Source organism: Callithrix jacchus, chromosome 5 (assembly GCF_049354715.1).
Source record: "Callithrix jacchus isolate 240 chromosome 5, calJac240_pri, whole genome shotgun sequence".
Taxonomy (NCBI): domain Eukaryota; kingdom Metazoa; phylum Chordata; class Mammalia; order Primates; family Cebidae; genus Callithrix; species Callithrix jacchus.
Genome location: NC_133506.1, coordinates 79400557 through 79416308, shown reverse-complemented (window position 1 = coordinate 79416308; position 15752 = coordinate 79400557). Strand labels below are relative to the sequence as shown.

General features: G+C 42.5%; 1 protein-coding gene and 1 pseudogene across 17 annotated transcripts in view; both read right to left on the bottom strand.

Moving 5' to 3' along the window:
- ARHGAP44 (Rho GTPase activating protein 44) overlaps positions 1-15752 on the bottom strand; it is a 203310-nt gene that overhangs the window by 122229 nt on the left and 65329 nt on the right. The window lies entirely within an intron of this gene.
- On the bottom strand, positions 1781-1866 carry LOC118154125 (small nucleolar RNA U3; annotated as a pseudogene).

Sequence of the window (15752 nt, the reverse complement as noted above, 5' to 3'; positions counted from 1 at the left end):
TCCACAATGGTTGAACTAATTTACACTCCCACCAACAGTGTAAAAGTGTTCCTTTTTCTCCACATCCTCTCCAGCATCTGTTGTCTCCAGTTTTTTTAAGGATCGCCATTCTAACTGGCGTGAGATGGTATCTCAATGTGGTTTTGATTTGCATCTCTCTGATGACCAGTGACGATGAGCATTTTTTCATATGATTGTTGGCCTCATATATGTCTTCTTTCGTAAAGTATCTGTTCATATCCTTTGCCCACTTTTGAATGGGCTTGTTTGTTTTTTTCCTGTAAATCTGTTTGAGTTCTTTGTAAATTCTGGATATCAGCCCTTTGTCAGATGGGTAAACTGCAAAAATTTTTTCCCATTCTGTTGGTTGCCAATCCACTCTAGTGACTGTTTCTTTTGCCGTGCAGAAGCTGTGGAGTTTCATTAGGTCCCATTTGTCTATTTTGGCTTTTGTTGCCAATGCTTTTGGTGTTTTGTTCATGAAGTCCTTGCCTACTCCTATGTCCTGGATAGTTTTGCCTAGATTTCCTTCTAGGGTTTTTATGGTGCCAGGTCTTATGTTTAAGTCTTTAATCCACCTGGAGTTAATTTTAGTGTAAGGTGTCAGGAAGGGGTCCAGTTTCTGCTTTCTGCACATGGCTAGCCAGTTTTCCCAACACCATTTGTTAAACAGGGAATCCTTTCCCCATTGCTTGTTTTTGTCAGGTTTATCAAAGATTGTATAGTTGTACGTATGTTGTGTTGCCTCCGGTGCCTCTGTTTTGTTCCATTGGTCTATATCTCTGTTTTGGTACCAGTACCATGCTGTTTTGATTACTGTAGCCTTGTAGTACAGTTTGAAATCCGGTAGAGTGTGATGCCCCCCGCTGTGTTCTTTTTGCTTAGAATTGACTTGGCTATGCGGGCTCTCTTTTGGTTCCATATGAAGTTCATGGTGGTTTTTTCCAGTTCTGTGAAGAAAGTCAATGGTAGCTTGATAGGGATAGCGTTGATTCTGTAAATTACTTTGGGCAGTATAGCCATTTTCACGATATTAATTCTTCCTAACCCATGAACATGGAATGTTTCTCCATCTGTTTGTGTCCTCTCTGATTTCATTGAGCAGTGGTTTGTAGTTCTCCTTGAAGAGGTCTCTTACGTTCCTTGTGAGTTGTATTCCAAGGTATTTTATTCTTTTTGTAGCAATTGCGAATGGCAGTTCGCTCTTGATTTGGCTTTCTTTAAGTCTGTTATTGGTGTAGACGAATGCTTGTGATTTTTGCACATTGATTTTATATCCTGAGACTTTGCTGAAGTTGCTTATCAGTTTCAGGAGTTTTTGGGCTGAGGCAATGGGATCCTCTAGGTATACTATCATGTCGTCTGCAAATAGAGACAATTTGGCTTCCACCTTTCCTATTTGAATACCCTTTATTTCTTTTTCTTGCCTCATTGCTCTGGCTAGAACTTCCAGTACTATATTGAATAGGAGTGGTGACAGAGGGCATCCTTGTCTAGTGCCAGATTTCAAAGGGAATGCTTCCAGTTTTTGCCCATTCAGTATGATATTGGCTGTTGGTTTGTCATAAATAGCTTTTATTACTTTGAGATACGTTCCATTGATACCGAGTTTATTGAGGGTTTTTAGCATAAAGGGCTGTTGAATTTTGTCAAATGCCTTCTGTGCATCAATTGAGATAATCATGTGGTTTTTGTTTTTGGTTCTGTTTATGTGGTGAATTACGTTGATAGACTTGCGTATGTTGAACCAGCCTTGCATCCCCGGGATGAATCCTACTTGATCATGATGAATAAGTGGTACTCTACACATTCAGAGAAACTTCTCTAGTAACAAACTATAGAAATGATCCCTGAAAGTATAGTCTTGGTTTTGGTTTCTTATATGGTAGGTGCTATTCAACCAGATTTATGTGGTTTGTCAGAGACCATGGCATAAATCTGGTTGAATAGCACCTAATGCATAACAAAAGTATCCCAAGAGGGTTCTAATCCCTCCTTCACATTATTTTCCTTGATATCTGTCATTGAAAAAAAGATTCCCTGGGTGGAGTTTATGTGTGACTCTCTAATGCGAAAGGATGGTTTCCATAGCTTGCCAAAGTCTTTTGCTAGCCTAACATTCTAGGTACTGTCTTAAAGATAAACCTCTGGTCAATGCCAACGGAAAGTAAATACAGGTCTCCAAGGTGCAAGTCTGTGAGGCTGAAATGACAAAACATCCTGGTGCAGGATTCCTGTGTGACTTGCAAATTTCCCCTGGGAAGCCTGCCCTGCTTCCTGTAAGCAGGACCATGGAGACGATTCACTTTGGCAAGAGAACTAAGACAAGAAACATGGACTTAGTCTTTACATGCCTCCCACCCCTGGCATTTCTAGCAGGGCAGGGCTATGAGAGACTCACAAACTGCTATTTTGCTTGGAAAGCTGCTCTTCCCTGATTACCTCCATGAGACAGGAGAAGAGTCTGCACCTAGATAAAATATTAACATGAGTGCTTTGTGGCCTCTCTTTCGGTATCCTTCCCCATCCCCCATAATCCTCCTGGAACTGTCAGTTGGTTCCTTCTTAGAACTGTGACCTGTCATGTTTCCTTGTGAGTGACAGGTGAACATACTCGACCTGCTCTCACTTTCTGTAATCCCACATTCTTCTTAAATATGACTCAATCAATCTCCAAGTCATACTGTTGTAGAAGATCAGAATATGCTACCCAAAATATGCCACTTTGGATAAGAATTACTTTGAGCTGGAGGCAAATGAGAATCAACAGATGCAGAAAAAAGCCTTCTCAGAGCTTCCCATATCTGGCCAAAAGCAGAAACTCCTGAGAAGTAAAGGCTGCCATAAATCCCCTCTCTTGGGGAAGTTTTATGGACATGAAGAAGATGAAAAGTCAGCACCAAGACAAACCTGCACAAACATTGCTAAGACAGTCCTTATCTTCCACCAGTTTCCCCCACACATTTACCTTCCCAGGGTTTACAGCTTCTAGAAGCCTAAAAACCTTTTCCCTTTGTCTTTTTACCTCTCCATAAATGTATTGTTCTTTGTTAAGATGCTGTACAAGCCCAGGTTCCAATCACCCCTTTGAATTACTCATCACTGAGTTTCTTTCTCCTGCATGTATGCACACTGTCTATGTTAATAAACTGTTTCTCTCTTGTTAATCTTTTGCTGGTCTAATTTCCAGGACCCTAGCCAGAGATTTTTTTTTCTTTCTTTCTTTCTTTTTTTTTTTTGAGATGCAGTCTTGCACTATTGCCTAGGCTGGAGTGCAATGGTATGATCTCGGCTCACTGCAACCTCTGCCACCCGGGTTTGAGCAGTTCTCCTGCCTCAGCCTCCAGAGTAGCTGGGATTACAGGTGCCCGTCACCACACCCAGCTAATTTTTGTATTTTTCGTAGAGACAGGGTTTCACTGTGTTGGCCAGGCTGGTCTCGAAATCCTGACCTTGTGATTTGCCCACCTCAGCCTCTCAAAGTGTTGGGATTACAAGTGTGAGCTACTGCGCCCAGCCCCAGAGACCTTAATAGAGTAATTTTTTTTTCTCTATCTTTCTCACACACTGCGGTAAATAGCTCTCGCTCTCGCTCTCTCCTCTCTCGCTCTCTCCTCTCTCTCTCTCTCTCTCTCTCTCTCTCTCTCTCTCTCTCTCTTTCTCTCTCTCTGTCTCTCTCTCTCTCTCTCTGTCCTACAGAGAAGGCTTCTTAGCAGATATACAGCCATAAATGAAGTTAGGCAACTGTGGTCTAGGCTGTTGCTGTGGGGTGCAAAGGCAGGGGGCTGACTATGACTTCTGAGGTTAGAGTTTATGGGTAAAACTCTTCCAAGCAAAACAAGTTGGCCAAACCTCAATTCGTTTATGGTCAAAAACATCTAGGCAATGAGATACAGACCTGTAAGTTACCTACTGAGGATCAGCTACCTCCCTGTTGCAGGGCACTTTACCCAGGAGATGAAAATCTCGATTCAATTCATACAGGTACTTCCAACCCCTAAAATCATAATTTAACTTCTCTATTAATGTATCAGTAGTAAAAAATTCTGTCCCCCCCATCCAGCTGTTCTACCTCCTCACTCTTCTCCCCAATCCATTAGAGGAAACATTTAGAACATGTATACTTTTCCAGTGTCTTCCATCCCCAACTTCCACCCCATTCTTGAGTTTGGTTGAGATTTGACTTCAAGCTATTATCAGGGTTTCCCTTCCAGTCTGTCTACTTTGCTGCAATAGTCATTACTTACGATACAATAGAAAGTCCTGGTAAAATGGTTATTGAGCTTAATGTAGAATGTTTTATTATAACTTTTTATATAAATCATCTACAGATACTGTTCTGTTGTCTTCTTCTACTTTCTAGGGCTGGTGATAAGAAATCTGGCCCCAGTCTGATTCTTTTAATTCTGCCTCTCCAGATGTATAAAACTTTCTCTTTATCCATAAAATTCTAGGATTTCACCAGGAAATGTCTATACATGTGGTTTGAAATATTCATTCATATTCATTCATCCTGCCTAACTTTTCAACTGAGAGAACTTTTCTTCTACTTTTATTTAATGATTCTTCTTCGCTATGGCTGTCTTCTCCTCCAGGCACTCTTGCTACTCACGTTAAGTCTAGTGAATCCGTCCTCCAAGTTTGTATCTTTTTCCCCTACATGTCTCTAAATGTCTTTACTCTGTGGGATAAAGAATTTCTTCCCCTTGATCTTCCAGAGTAGTGATTATGCTCTTAGCAGTAATTTCTTTTAGCACGTCTGAAAAAATAGTTTTTACAATGTGGAAGCAATGCTTTTAGTCCCATACAGACTTTTATTTTCTGGCAAGCTAATTATATTTCTTATTCCATTTTGTTAAAGTACTCTTCTATCTCCCTATTCAGTTTTATTTCAATAGCTGCAGCATTTTCTAGTTTGGAGTTTGTGCTCCAAACTTCATGTTACTAAGACTTCCTAAGCAAGCTGTGATGTTTCTCTGCCTACTCAGTCGTGTGATGCCTCAGTACTTGTACAGGTTAGATATTGGTGTTGAGTGGTAGAACAACAACAGATGGTAGAAGATACAACTTCTCGTAGGCTGGTGTTGACAGAGTGAGGTGAAGCACTGAAAAAATACTAGATGCAAATTCTCATCATTTCCCAATCACAAGGAGTAATTCAGACCTCCAGTTCAGCCTTCTCTAAATTTCTTGTGGTTGACAGTATTAAATAGCTCCTTCAACACTAACAATGGCTAACCTAGGCCTGAAGAGAGTGACACTCTGGTCTCTCAATTCACACCAGTTGCCAAAAAAGAAAAAAACACAAACACACAAAGAAAAAACTGAGTTTAGCACTATCTCATCTCTGATGAGATGATCTTAGATGAAATCCTGGCCTCAGACACAATTGCCAGAGTAGTACTTCCAGCCCATATGCCGACCAGAGCCTTTCTACCACTCCATCCAGAGGTGAAGTGTATTCTAACCCCTTCAGCCAGGGAAGGTCTTTAAGATGGCTTCATCAAATAAAATGTGACAGTAATGACATCCCAGGGTAGGCTGCATGGATACTCAGTCCTAGAACCCCGCCACCATGCTGTGAGCAAGTCCAAGCCACATGGAGTGGCCACATGAGGATCTTCGGCCATCAGCTCCAGTAAAGGTCCCAGTTGACAGTCGGCACAGATGGATGGACAAGTGAGTAAACACAAATCCAAATGACACCAGCCCCAGCATTTAAGCCCATGTTGAGTGCGAGAGAAATGGGTTGTTCTCTGAGCCCTGCCCAAATAGCAGATTCAAGAGGAAAATAAGTTGTTATTTTAAACCACGAGTTTTGAGGTGGTTTGTTAGCATTAGATAACAAGTATAGTCACCATTTTATTTGCCCACTATGCTATTCCTCAGAAGAAATCAGGAACAGGGACTCAGACCAGCTTCTCCCTAGACTCCTTTAGGATTAATACTTGGATGCAGAATTTTCATATTGCTCAGGATTTAGTATTGACTCCAGGTCTCTCCTTGATCTTAGAAATGGCTTAGAAAGATTCTAAAACTATCCACTTGTGAGAGGAAAAATGGAAGGAAATTGGCACAACACGCTAATTTTATTTTATAAAAATACACTTAGCAAAAGATGACATGCTAAATATTATGTCAGTTCTCAGACTGAGACTCAATATCCTGAGTTATCTCAGTGAATAACATTAGATTTTTTACACATTTTAAGGAAAAACACACTTACATGAATTCACTTAACTAGGTCAAGGAATTTTAGAAATGTGGTATAATAGGATTAGCAATCAGAAGTTCTTATTTCTCGTTGGACTGTTTCCAAGCAGTCCATTCTCCAGTGAAGATGCTTAGCTTCCCAGGCCTCAGTTCCCTCATCTGTTAAGTAAGGAAATTAGGTACAATAACCTTTTTAAAAAATTTATTTTTTATTTTTAAAAATTATTTTCTTAATTTTATTTATTTACTTATTTTAATAGAGACGAGGTCTTGCTTTGTTGCCCAGCCTGGTCTCAAACTTTTGGGTCAAGCGATCCTCCCGCCTCAGCCTCCCAAAGTGCTGGGATTACAGCCATGAGCCACTGTGCCCAGCCTTTTTAAAAAATTTTATTTTTTTAATAGACAAGGTCTCACTCTGTGGCCCAGGGGAGTACAGTGGCACAATCTTGGCTCACTGCAGCCTCAATCTTCTGCCTCAGCCTTCTGAGCAGCTGAGACTACAGGTGTGTACCACCACTCCCAGCTCATTTTTTTTTTAATTGCATTTTTGTAGACAGGATCTCACTATGTTGCCCAAGCTGGTCTTGAACTCTTGGCTTCGACTGATCCTGCCACCTCAGCCTTCCAAAGTACTAAGATTAAAGGCTTGAGTCACTGCATCTGGCCATAATAATCTTAAAAAGGATTCCCAGCTCAGCCATCCCATGCAAGTTTAATGAACATTCATATGTAGATACCAAGAACACTCTGTACATCCAACCTCATCATTTCACAGACGAAATACCTGATAAGAACATGAAAGATTACAATCCAGGGGAAAGAAAGAAGCAGAATTTCACTACTGGAACAATGTGCCACCATGAAACTCTGCTGCGGGGCATCACTGCAGATATTTTGATAAAAGGCTGCGCCCTATGCTCCAAACAGCAATGAAGGAGGGATTCATTTATGCTGCACCTGGAATTACCAACCTCAGAAGGAGGATATGTGTAATGACGGTGGCAGTCAATTGATTGACCCAGCAACTAAAATGTATGAGGTTAGTGTTGGCCTCAGTGGCCCAAGGACATCACTGAGACATGGTCTTTCTCCCGTTGTCTCTCAGCTCTGTTTTTCTTAAGGTTGACTCCATTCTTTGGCAGACTCTTCCCTCACAGATCCAAGGTGGCTGGCAGCCACCTTGTGGCCCAGCCTGGAGTACGGTGGCTCCAGGTTGAAAGCCCATCTGCTCAGGAGTCCCAAGGGACCCAGACAAGGTCCCAGAGTTGAATCTCACTAATTGTAGTAGACAAAATAATGTCCCCCCTCCTAAAAGTCCACATCCTAATTCCAAGAACCTCTAAATATGTGACAAAAGAAACTCTGCAGATGGCTCAGATACACCCTGAGATAAGGAGAGTCTGCTGGATTATCCAGGTGGGCCCAGTGTCACCCATGGGTCCTTAAAAGTGGAAGAGAAAGTCCAGGTGTGGTGGCTCACTACTGTGATCCCAGCACTTTGGGAGGCCAAGCCAGGTGGATCACCTGAGGTCAGGACTTCGAGACCAACCTGGCCAACATGGTGAAACCCTGTCTCTACTAAAAATACAAAAACTAGACAGGCATTGTGGCAGGTGCTTATAGTCCCAGTTACTTGGGAGGCTGAGGCAGGAGAATCCCTTGAACCCAGGAGGCAGAGGTTATAGTGAGCCGAGAGGGCAGCACTGCACTCCAGCCTGGGTGACAGAGCAAGACCCTGTCTCAAAAAAAATAAAAAAAAGTGGAAGAGGAACCAGAAGAGGAATTCAGGGGGAGATGTGACCACAGAAGGATCAGAGCGATGGGGACATGAGGAATGTGCAACCCAGTGCTACTGGCTTTGAAGACGGAGGAAGGGGCCATGAGGCAAAGAATGTGGGCTGCCTCTAAGAAGCCTGAAAAGTTGGGGAAATAAATTCTCCCCTAGAGCCCCCAGAGAGCAGCACCATCCTGCTGCCATCTTGATTTTAGCCCAGGGAGACCTATGTCAGACTTCTGACCTCCAGAACTATAAGATGATAAATGTGTGTTGCTTTAAAGTCACTAAGTTTGTGATAATTTGTCACAGCAGGAATAGAAAAACAATATACTATGGCCAGGCACACAGTGGCTCAAGCCTGTAACCCCACCACTTTGGGAGGCCAAGGCAAGCACATCACTTGAGCTCAGGAGTTTGAGACCAGCCTGGCCAACATGACGAAACTCCACCTCTACAAAAATACAAAAATTAGCCAGGTGTAGTGTCTCAGGCCTGTAACCCCAACATTTTGGGAGGGCGAGGTGGGCAGACCATTTGAGCCCAGGAGTTCAAGACCAGCCTGGCCAATATGGCGAAACACCATCTCTACAAAAATACAAAGGTTAGCTGGGCATGGTGGTACACACCTGTAGTCCCAGCTATAGGAGTCTGAGGCACAAGAATCACTTGAACCTGGGAGGGGTGGAGATTGCAGTGAGCTGAGATCACACCACTGCAACATGAATGACAGAGCAAGACCTTGTCTCAAAAAAAAAAAAAAAAAAAAAGGACAGAAAAAAATATATACCAATTGGTCCAATTTGATTCACCTGTTCTGCCTGAATCAATGATTTTGGCTAGGCCCAAGTTACATCTCTTCCCTGCATGGAAGAACGAGGTTAGTCCCACTTACACCAGATGGCCCAAGAATGGGGAAGGGATAGCTCCTTGAGGAAAACCAGGAGCTATAACCAGAGGAATGGGGAATGGTAAATAAGCAGGAAAATAAAAAATAAAAAAAGATACCCAATCTATATGAAGACAAATAAGAGGCCCGAAAAAAACCCTGCATATATCTACAGATATATTTGTAGATACTGCAGAGATGGAGTTTCTCCATTTGCCCAGCACTGGAAGTGCTAGAGAGAAAACTTAGGCTATTGACGACATTCCAACTTTGCTTTCCTTTGAAGGTCAGAGCTTTTCAAGAAAGAGGAAATACCAATAAACAGAACAGTCAAACTCCAGGGATAGATGGTGTTATACAACAAGCCTGGATTTTCCAGACAGTTATTTGACAAGAGACAAGAGGACAGCTTGAAAAGGCTATTGTCAGCAGCCTTGTTGACCTGATAAGGAATTCTTTAAAGTATAAATTGAAGTGGGGGGGGGGGCGAGCAGCTATATAAAACTGAACAGCTAGATAATGTCGATGTATTAATTTTATTTTCTACTTTCTATATTCTTGATGCTGTGGCATTTGGAGTCTATGGCCCCAGAAGCTGCCCCTCCCAGGATTAACTAATTCCTAGAGGCAACAAGGAACACACCTGTGGGCATGTCTTTGATAAGCCAACCAACTACTTGGAGTCCAACCCTCCAAGAGTCTGCTTTTCTGCTAGGTAATTCTGCTGCCCTAATCTTCACAGAGCCAGGTACAACCTCTAAAGGGACTTCCTCTAAAGCCCAGAGCCTGCTTGACAGTACATTATTTTTTCATGAATCACACAGGATTAAAGCTGGATAGTGAATCTGTGGTGCTTCTTGACTTTGCTTTGCCCTCACCTTTCTGGGTTAACTGCAATCGAGGTTTCTGCGTGCAGTTCCTTCTCTCCGTGCCTGCTCACCTGGCTGCAGTGCTCTCCCGTGTGGACCTGAATGGGCTCATGTGCTCACTGTGTCTTGGGGGCTGTGAACATAATAAAACACTTCTTCCTTCCTGGCAATCGTTTTTGCATCTATGTGTATTATATCTGTTACAAACAAGTCCTGGGTACGTTGGTAGAATAGCAAAAGATGGCAGATATGACTCAACAAGAACAACGAGACATCTCAAGAAGTATTAAGAGAGAATCACAGAAGAGTTAGGAAACAATCTCTAGGCCCCGGCGCCAACCCAAAATGTGGGCAGTAAGGCAACCTCAGAATCTTAAGTGATGATGAGATGATGGCTTTTCGCACTGACTGATGGAGAAATGGGTTCATGCCAGGAAAACGGGGGCAGATCTATTCTAGGACTTATGAAAGGCTCCTCTATTAGGTCCCTATGGCTGCCATAGCAAAGTACCACACACTAGGTGGCTTACACAACAGAAATGTATTGCCGCAGTTTTGCAGCCCAGAAGTCTATAATTAAGGGGTCAGCAGGGTTGGTTCTTCCAAGGGCTGTGAGGGAGAATCTGTCCCAGGCCTCTTGCCTAGTTTGTGGTGGCTGCAAGCATTCCTTGGCTTGTAGATGGCATTCCCCTTATGTCTTCACATCATCTTCTCACAGCACATGTCTGTCTCTGTGTCCAAATATCCCATTTTTATAAGGATCCACAGTCATATTGGATTAAAGCTGATATGGTGTGGCTGTGTCCCCACCCAAATCTCATCTTGAATTGTAGCTCCCATAATTTCCACATGTTGTGGGAGGGACCCAGTGGGAGATAACTGAATCATGAGGGCAGTTTTCCCTATACTGTTCTCATGGTAGTGAATAAGTCTCATGAGATCTGATGGTTTATAAGGGGTTTCCCCTTTCACTTGGCTCTCATTCTCTCTTGGCTGCCACCGTGTAAGATGTGCCTTTCACCTTCCACCATGATTGTGAGACTTCCCCAGCCATGTGGAACTCTTAAGTCCATTAAGCCTCTTTTTCTTTATAAATCACCCAGTCTCAGGTATGTCTTTATAAACTGCGTGAAAATGTGCTAATACCAAAGCCTACTCTAATGACTTCATCTTAATTTAGTCATATGCACAAACCTTGTTTCCAAATAAGCTCACATCCACAGATACTGGGGAGTTAGGTCTTCAACATCTTTTAGGGGAGACACAATTCAGCCCACAAACCTATAACAGCTTCCTATCCCTTGGAGTTCTTTTTCTTTAGTTCATCCTAACTTGCCCCATTTTGCTACTTCCCAGATAAAACCTGAAATGCCAACATAAGGCCGTGAACTTAAACTTTTTGAAAAGGGTCTGAGAGGGCTGATTTAGTCTGACCTCATGCTAGAGATCCAAAAGAATCCTTGCACACCTGCTAGACCCAAGCCAATGTAGTCACAACTCTAGCTAGTAATGTGCAGACTTTCCTAATCATCCATCCCAGGAAACTGAGATGACAGCGAGTAGGGGTGTGATTGGAGGACTTTAGAGTCCACATGCCTGACAGAGGGCAGAGAAGGTAAAGAAAGGGAGGGAGACAGGGGTGCTATATACACAGTTCCCATATTTGGCTGACCTGGGTGTTTTTAGAATATCAGACTTGGTTGGAACTTTCCATTCATAGGATTTTGGTGCCCACACACTATGGACTAATACATAGCCAAAGACTTACTACAGACTTGGCATAAGACTTAGTCCTGTTCTTCCTTCCAAGTGCGAGTAAATGCTGGCATCTCAAAATACACATATGCGAGAACCTACTGGGTTCCTTGTACAATGAGTGTCAGTGGAAAGGGAATGGGCAGGATTAGCAGCAGCCAATCCTCAAGCCACTAATAGCAGCTGGATTGGTCTAATTTATTAGTGATCCAAGTCCCCAAAAATAGATCTTGTCCCAAGTCACATATAATCTTTAACAACACCTAGTGATATCTGCTAACTACATCTGCAAGACCCCTTTGAAATAGGGGAGGATATAAATAACATGGGCAACTGAAGCAATAAAGTTTGTTGGATAGGGTATCCTGTTATAGAAAACATGGTCACTAGTCATTGCCTATAAAGACATCCAGCTCCAAGATATTCTGCCATAATAGAATAATCTCACCAGGACAGCTGTATGGGAAAGCCATATTTTTCTTCCCCAACTTTTATGTGCTGGAAACTTAATTCCCAGATTCATATGCTGATTGGAGGTGGGGCCTTGGGGAGATACTTAGGACTAGATAAGGTCATGAGGATGGGGCTCCCATAATAGGACTGGTGGCTTTATAAAAAGACAACTAGAGACTTGAGCTGACATGCACATTCTCGCTCTCTTGCATGTGACACCCTCCGCCATGTTATGACACAGCATGAAGGCCCTCACCAAATGATAGTTCCATGCTCTTGGACTTCCCAGCCTCCAGAACCATGAGCTAAATCAACCTCTATTCCTTATAAATTACCCTGTTTATTCTTTATAAGTTACCCAGTCTGTGGTATTCAGTTATAGAAACAGAAAATGAGCTAAGACAGACCTCATCAGCCACTTCGGCCTAAGCAGGAAGGATTTAATCAGATCCTTGCACATGAACAAGCACCTAGGAGAAGGGGAAGAAAGTGGATTGCCAGGGACTTGGAACAGAAGTCTGTACTATAATTAATGGCTCTGTGCTAATTAGCAACATGTCATTGAGGTTTAAAGCGCTGAGGCAGTTTTTACATACATAAAATGTGGCAAGAGGTGGGAAGAGACAAATTTTGCTTGAAAAAAGTACACTCATTATACTTCTAATGACATATTATTTTCAGAATGCAAACTACAGAGAGTAAATCTCAAAGTGTGGTAAAAGACAGGGATATACAGAAAGAGCAACAAGAATGCATTATCATCATCAGGGTCTTTATTCATTAGAAAGCTCCAAAACAAACATGAAGCTTTCACTGAGCATCAGATTGTTAAAGCTCGACATTCATTTAACTTTCACAACAACCCCTGAGGTCAGGACTATTAATAACATCACATTATTGATGGGGAAATTGAGGTTTTAGCAAGCTTACAAAACTTGCCCAAGGTCACAAAGCTTGGAGAAGCAGAATAGGAACCCAGTCTGACCTCAGAGGTCACTTTCATAACCTGTATGTTAAAACAGTCTTTCAAAGGTTTAGAAATGCAGGCAATCCCCAAAGTGCCTTTCAATAAAAACTTCAATGGGGAAAGATAGTGAGGATAGGAAGGCAAAAATAAACTTCCCTTATTCCACAATTGCCTAGGGCCAACTTCTGATATTTTCCTGCACATAGTCATACTACAACTTTTTAAAAAATAGTAGAAAATTATTGCGCTCAGCCTGCTTGTAGGGAAGCAGAGAAGAAGGGTATTTATCTGCCATGCTCAACAGACTTGAGAATCACCTGCACTAAAACCTCTGGAAGCACCCACCCCGTAGACAATGTGACAACTCCCATCCCTTCAGCCAGAGCTGACTGAACAGGGAAGGATGTATGATTCACTAGATTCCCCTAGGATTTTAAAATAGGAGAGGACAGTTAGTGGGGCTACACCTGTAAGGGCCAGTGGTTTCAATGGACCATCTACAGGAAAACAAGTGGTGAGGACAGAAAGACAGAATAACATAGGAGTTGTCGCCTCTCAGTTACAGAGAAGCCTAGGCCCCCAGTGGTGGTTCATCTCCCATTGCAGGGGTCCTGGCTATCATTAGGGTGTTGCATCACTAAGCATGCCTACTGCTGAGTCCTTACCTTTTCTTAAGGTAGCTTGAGGGGTTCATGTTGTTTTGCCTTTTGCAATCCAGGGCCTTACCCATAGCTCCCCAACAAGCATGACATTTTTATCCATGCACTCTGTCCAGTGCATTTCAAAGCCTTATACCCACACTCTCTTTGCTATTTTTGTTTCTGTGTTACAATAGCAGCCTCCATTTAGTGCCAGGGCTCTGCTAGATGCTTCATCACACAAGTGTTTCTCAAATCTTCAACATTAATGGATCACTTAATTGGGCTTCTGTCACAGACACTCAATTTTAGACAAATTTTAATACACAGTCCAAACAAGTATGGGAATTTGGAATATACAAAATTGGATCCATTGGTTGTTCAATAAATGGTTTTGGAGCAATTGGATAACCATTTGGATATGCTCCATTACTCTGACCACCCAGAAAAATAACTATGAAATAAATTAAATTAGTTGTTTAAAAAAATGCTGAAAAAAAATCAGGGGAAGAAAAAGAAGATAATGTAGGATTTTATGATGAGAAAGGCCTTCTCAAGCAAGACTCCAAATTTAGAAATTGTAATCCCAGCACTTGGGAGGCCGAGGCGGGTGGATCACGAGGTCAACAGATCAAGACCATCCTGGTCAACATGGTGAAACCCCGTCTCTACTAAAAATTACAAAAAATTAGCTGGGCACGGTGGCTCGTGCCTGTAATCCCAGCTACTCAGGAGGCGGAGGCAGGAGATTGCGGTGAGCCGAGATTGCGCCATTGCACTCCAGCTTGGGTAACAAGAGCGAAACTCCGTCTCAAAAAAATAAAAATAGAAAGATTTCCTGACATAATTTTCTTACATTGCCACAGGATAAACGACATAATAATAAATGACAAATGATAGACTGGAAGAAAATATTTGCAATTTATGCAACAAAGGACTAATTTATCTTCGCAAAGGCTCATTGTAGGGTTTATTTATTTATTTATATCTTTAGACATGGGGGTTTCACTATGTTGCCTAGGTTGGTCTTGAACTCCTAGCCTCGGAGATCTTCCTCTGGCAGGGTTTATAAAGCTCAAGAAGAAATATGAAAGAACAATGCTCAGCAGATTTCTTTCTTTTTTATTTTTTTTTTTTGAGACAGAGCTCACTGTGTCACCCAAGCTTGAGTGCAATGGCACGATCTTGGCTCACTGCAGCTTCCACCTCTTAGGTTCAAGCGAGTCTCCTGCCTCAGCCTCCTGAGTAGCTGGGATTACAGGTCTGTGCCACCATACCTGGCTAATTTTTGTATTTTTAGTAGTGACAGGGTTTCACCATTTTGGTCAGGCTGCTCTCGAACTCCTGACCTCATGATCTGCCCACCTGGGCCTCCCAAAGTGCTAGGATTACAGGCGTGAGCCACTGCTCCAAGCTGAGCAGATTTCTTTTACCCATCCAACATGCAAGATGGTCTTCTACTGCTGAAGTCCTGTCCCCTAAAGTAATCCCTAAAGTCTCCCCTTCCTTGTCCTTTCTCTATATATCTATTACAGACAGGTGTGGACATAGTGACACTGTTTCTTTCTGGCATTACGGGTTCATGCTCTCTGTACTGCTCTGTGATCTGATATTTTCCATAGAGAATGTCTCAGAGATCTTTTCATGCATCTACATGTAGGTCCACCACTTCCCTTCCCTCCTTTTTTTTTTTTTTTTGAGACAGAGTTTCCCTCTTGTTGCCCAGGATGGAGCGTAATGGGGCAATCTCTGCTCACTGCAACCTCCGCCTCCCAGTTCAAGTGATTCTCCTGTCTCAGCCTCCTGAGTAGTGGGGACTACAGGTGCCCACCACCATGCCCCACTAATTTCTGTATTTTTAGTAGAGACAGGGTTTCACCATGTTGGCCAGAGTGGTCTCAAACTCCTGACCTCCCAATCTGCCCACCTCCCAAAGTGCTGGGATTACAGGCCTAAGCCACCACGCTCAACCACCTCACTTTCTTTATTAGTTGTGTCAGAAACCACTAATGGTATCATCCTTCCTTTTACCTTCTCCAATGGATAGATATTTGTTTCCAGTGTTTCACTATTGTAAAGGATATATCCATCAACATCTTATACATTTATCTTTCTGCATATCTGTCATAATATTGTCAAATGGGGAGGAACTGGTTAGAAACTCTCTCTATATGCCAGCACTCTAACTTGGTTC